The sequence below is a fragment of the Pyrus communis genome, chromosome 5 (assembly GCF_041283825.1).
Source record: "Pyrus communis isolate YQ-2024b chromosome 5, ASM4128382v1, whole genome shotgun sequence".
Lineage (NCBI taxonomy): Eukaryota > Viridiplantae > Streptophyta > Magnoliopsida > Rosales > Rosaceae > Pyrus > Pyrus communis.
The window spans coordinates 27,484,645-27,490,725 of NC_142569.1; positions in this window are offsets into that span (position 1 = coordinate 27,484,645).

A 6,081-nucleotide genomic window follows, 5' to 3' on the forward strand; every position below is an offset into this window, starting at 1 on the left:
ATGGTGGCCAATGCTTTTCGGCATATGAAGTTGCCTCAAGGACTTAACAATATATTGATTACTTTAATTCCATAAAATGAGAACTCTAAGAAGATGAATTTTAGGCCTATTAGTCTTTGTTGCACCCTTTATAAAGTTATCTTAAAATTCATTGTGGCTAGTCTTAGACAACTTTTGCCTAATTTAGTTATCCCTAATCACAGTATTGTCCCTAGAAGACATATTATTGACAATATTCTTGTGCTCAGGAGATTCTCAACCAATTCAAGAATTCCAAAGACAAAAAAAAAAAGTTCTTGGCATGGAAAATCAATCTCTCAAAAGCTTATGATGCTTAATTAAGATTTTATTGAATATGTTTTTGTGGAGATTGGTTTGCTTATGAGTTTGGTTTAACTTATAATTGAGTGTTTTTCTATAGTCCAATATCAAATTTGTTTTAATGCTGAGTTGACTGGAGAGTTTTCTCTTAAAAATGGTGTCAGGCCAGGGATATGTTATCGCCTTATCTTTATGTTTTATGTATTGAGAAGTTGTCTCATATTTTATTGATGTTGTTAATAAGGGAAGGTGGAAACCAGTTAAGGCTTCTTAATCTGGGTTTGGTATTTCGTATCTCTTTTTTGCAGATGATCTCATGTTGTTTTTTTTGTTTTTTTTGTTTTTATGCAATTCCAAAGCATGCTAGATTGATGAATAACTGCCTTGAAAGTTTTGTAAAGTTTTAGCGCAAGCTGTTAATTTTGAAAAATCAGTATTGCATTGTTCTCCTAATAGTTCTATAAATGTGATTAATAGCATTAGTACTATTTGTGGTTTTCTCCTTTCAAGTAACATTGGAAATTACTTGGGAATGCCTCTAATTCAACGTCGAGTTACAAAGCTTACATTCATAGGTTGCATGCATGGTTAAAAATGTCCATAAGAAATGAGCTTCCTAAAAAAGTAAGATTATGTATGTGGTTGGAAGGGCCACTTTAATCCAAATTGTTACATCTGCCATCTCTTTCTATGCTATGTAGACCATTAAATTACCCACAAGTATATGTGAAGATCTTGAGAAATTGAACATGAATGGTGACATTATTTGTGCCAATAGCACATTATTGATGACTTCTGAGAAAAATCAAGTTTTACTAGCAAACACTGGTTGGAGTATTCATGCTTAAGATTAAGGCCTTTGGGTTTGAAGGCGAACTATCTCAAAGGAACTTATGTTTTGGACCCAAAACTCCATGAGAGGTTAATTGTTCTTATACTTGGAAATGAGTTTTATATGTTACTGATCTTTTGAATAAAGGGATGAAGTGAAGAATCGATAATGGAAAGTTTGTGAAATGTTAGAAGAATGCTTGGGTCATGGATATTCCATTGATTGATACTATTGATTATGGTGTTGTTTTAAAATTATAATTGCACAGTTTCTGAATTTTCTCAAGATGGTTGGTGGGATGTGTCAAAGCTTAGAAGTGTGCTATCTACGTATATGGTGTAGAAAATAATTAGTTGCCCTCATGCTATCTTTGAGCCGTTGGTATTACCGGGATATTTCCTAAGACAAGCTAACTCTTTCAAGATATCCCAGGACTTGTTACAAACCCGTACCAAGGGAGACAAGATGACGCTTTCAAAGCCCAAGTTCACCTCGACCTAAAAGTCCCCCAACAAATACTAATAATATATTTACTTACAATTTGAAATGTGCTCCAATTCTTATCACATCCCAACGCACTACAAGTAAAGCTAAGAACTTGAATAACAAACTTCATTAACTTGGGTGTTTTAGTCCCAAAACGCTCCCTCCAAGCCGCTCAAAAACAATATTAGTAAGGTAAATAATTTAAAGGTTACTGATAAAAATATATTAACAATTGACTAATTAAATCTTACTTGGAGTTCATCTTTTCCTAGTTTGCGTAGTCATAGGATCTGCAAATTCACCAAGCCTTTTATCATATGAATCCAATTGGATATCTACATCTTCACGTTCTTTGCCATTCCCAAGCATCATATCCATGCAAGCAAACAACCCACTTCACATTTCCCCACTATTTGAGAAATTATTCTCATACTGAAATTATGGATTCAAGTAATAGCCCACCGCATGTAGTGGTTGATGAAGTTGATCGTCTCATCTACGATCTTTCTCAAAATGGGCATAAATTTATTATCCACTTTGTTAAGATTGTTTGAAATTTTCTCTTTTGCGGCATGCATCAACTCATATATACAACCCATTGAGGGTCTCTCCTCCAAGTCAACCTCTCTCAAGACAAACAAGAGGAAGAACACCCTTAGGCTGTGTTTGGTACACTAGATAGGACTCCGGATAGGACTAATAATACAGAAGACGGTGTTTGGTGTATGTTCATATTAGATAGTCATCAGATTAAATAATATGGGCCCACCTACTTAATACGCTTGTTACCCGACTGCTTATACCGTCCAAAACCTTTGTACAATTTAGTTGGAGCTCCTCTCGCCGTCTCTTTCCTCTCCAGACGCACTGTCCAGACACAGTGTCTTTTCGCACTCGATCGTGGTCTTCTCTAGACGTCTCTCGCGCTTGCTTTCTCGGCAGAAGTTCAGGCTCATCTTCGTCTTCTTCATTTGAATCCCACCAGTTTTCTTCTTCTTCCCAGGTTGCACCTGTCTCTCTGTCTTTCCCTCTTCTTCCATTTTTCTTGCAATTTTCTTTCAATTGATGAATCTAGTTATTGTTCTCTGTAATTATGCAATTGATTATGTAATTTTGTGTTTTAATTACAAATTTTGAATTTTAGGGTTTGTTGTTGGGGTCGAATTGTAGATTTGCCAGACCCTCTCTGCCTCTTGCGCTTGCTCTCTTGACTGAAGTCTAGGTTCGTCTTCTTAACATGAAGCTCCCAAGCTATTCAAGCAAGGTTTCTTCAAATTTTCCATCTTTTTATAGCAGATCATACATCAATCTCGGGGTATTTGTAGCTACACCCCTGAATATATTTCTATATGTCGGTGGTTTTCAGTTGGATTTTCTTGGAACATTATTGTCATTGTTTGCAAAACATCAAATTCTCTTAACTTGAAACTCCCAAGCTATTCAAGCAAGGTTTCTTCCAATTTTCCAAATCCCATCGTCCATAATCATCATATAAGTTAGTATCTACGTAGTCTCTCATGCCGTGAATTGCAAAACATCCAAGATATTCAAACATGACCAAGATTACCAGTTTCCCTGTCTCTTCTATCTTCTTCTTGTTATTCTTTAGGAATTTCTTAGCCATGGCACAAAACACAATGATCCCTGTGAAAGTGGGGGTCATCTTTGACTTTGATTCCTTATTTGGGAAGGTGGGGAAGAGTTGCATTAACATGACCCTCTCTTACTTCTATGCTTCTCATACAATTGTTTAAGTTGAATAAAAGGAAAGAAAAATGGAAATAACTCTACCTTGGTCCCATACACTTGCATTTGGCTAAATGGGTTTTCGTTTCTTATGACTATATTGTACTTTCTTTTGCTTATTTTCTGAGCAACCAAACAGAGCATTTTGGTTTTGTTGCTGACCCAATTTCCTAGATTTTCTATTATCTGGAAATTTCATTGATAGCATCTCTTAGTATCATATGGAATCTCAGTTTAATTTGATTTGGGCTAAATGGTTGGCAGATCAAGTTATGATATTTCACTAGTTCTGCTAAACATAGACAGTTAGACTGCTGAATTTTGTTTTTCCCACTTTAATTAAGCTTTTATTTGGATACAAAAACTGGTTGGGTTTTTATTCCACCCTGCCCCAGGAAAAAAGGTAGAGTTATGACCAAGTGATAATTTAGATGGACATATAATTTAGTTTTGGGGCTAAATAGATATAAGCCCAATTCATTATCCACAATTCTCTTTAAATTTTACTCCCAAAAGTAAAACCAAGCAAAAGTCACCTGTAAGTGCATAGAAATTGAAAAAAAAAAAAAAAGTCATAGTATAAGGAAACAAACCTTGGAGGCCATATTACGAAGCCAAGTTTGATCCGCCTTGATGTAGGATTGGAATAACTATACATTGGCCAATACCCATGTATGCTTGTATCCTTTTTGTATCCTACTTCTGCAGATGAGTGTGATGATTTGCTTATGGTTTTTATCACTTACTATTAATTATATGCTATTTTATCACTTACTATTAATTATATGCTATCTTATTGTGTATGTAATTATAGGAATGGAAAGTGAACAAAGTAGTCAACCAAAAGGAAGTAGAAGGGTTTGGAAACAATATGAAGAAGATGCATTGTTGTCCATACTTGAGGAGGCCGTTGTTAAGAATTTGCGATGTGATAATGGTTGTTTCAAACACGGAACAAAGGCTTAGTTTGAACTTGGAGCTCCCAAGTTATTCAAGCATTTGTATATTTTATGAACTTGGATATGTAGTGGGATTAATCTATATAATGTAACGACTGTAGTTGTTTTTTATGAACCTTCTTTTATGTTATTGGAAAATATTTTGAATTTGATGTATGTAATTTACTATTTTTCTTTGTTATAATTTGTGTGGTTTTCAATAGGTATAAATATGAGAAAAGTCGAACAAACAAACAAAGTTTTGTCAAATTTTTTTTTTCTCGTCTTACCAAACACAATATAAATAATACGGTCATTAGTCTGATACTGTACCAAACGCCCAACTAATTTAGTCAGTACTATCTGGTGGCTATTTATCATATCCGACAGAAATAGTCAGTACATTCCGAGTTGCCAAACGAGACCTTAATGCAAAGGGAAACTCTACTCCAAAACTCACTATCATGTTGCACATGATGCTTCGCCAACTTTGTTTTGTAGGATTTTGCATATGTACTTTCCAACCATTCTTGAGAGGAAAACAAAGCAACAAGATTTTCCTTTTGTTTTTGTAAGCTTTGAAGTATAAGGAAAGAACCGATTAGTCCCCTTGACCTAGGTAGTAGAAAAGAACCGAATTATTATGAAGTTGTAACGCTCACACTACTTACATAATGTGTCCTTGAGTCTATATCCACACTTTCAATTTTTTCTCCGCTACCACGAGACAATTTATGGCTAGCTTTCTTCTTTTCTTTAGTTTCTTGAACATTAGCAAAACATTGTGCCTTCATATAGGATGAGACTTTTTTACAACTAATCATTCCTCCCAAACTTACACCACCCAAGTGATGTTGGGAACTAGAAATTGAACCCGTGCATTTGTGATTACAATAACCACAATAGAAGTGTTTGATGATAGGGTCAAAATATTTTGTCGATTGCCAAGTAAAATCTTTCTTAGCAGAAGTAATATTCTTCAATGCCTAAACAATAAACATTCAATATATATTCTTCAACGCCTAATAGCATTGTTCTATTTTTAAGTAGGCTCACAGGATCAACCATTGCATTATATTAAAAACATTTAAAGACCCTAACCATTTTAATTATAGAAATAGACTCACAGTAGTAGAGCGCACACAAACATTAGTGGCCTGATGATAGCGGTGTTGTTGATGGGTGTTACGGTGGGGTGATGGCGGTACTACTAGAATGATGGTGGCGGCTACTGCTCGTAGCTGGCATTTGTGCTATATTGAAGGTCACGCTAGAAAATAATCGAATGAGGTAGAGAAAGCATGATAGAAGGAAGAGAGAGGAGTGAGGGAAGAGTTAATACCCTACCTAAATAGCCTCATTTTGGGTTTAGGAGTTTAAAAAAAAAAAAGAAAAAAAAAAGGAAAATAGAGGCAGTAACCTTCCGCCCGGCCCTAGAGATAGCCTAAGCGTGCCTCAAGGTGAGCCTTTTAAAACACTTCTTATACGTTACAAAACCACTTATATTTACAAGGGTGAATTTTGTGATGGTCGAGTTTGTCGAGTGGTGGAATCTTACTAGGATTGTGACTCATCGACATGCACCTGGATATCCTTTGACATTAACTCAAGAGACCCCTCTTTTGCTGAAACTTAATTTGTGTCAAGTCTTCGACCTGAACAAGATGAACTTAGCCCCTTTATGCGTTCAGTTCATTTCTTATCTGATCAGCCCCAAATTTTGATCCTTAAAATAATTTGAAGCTTATCAAAACTCAT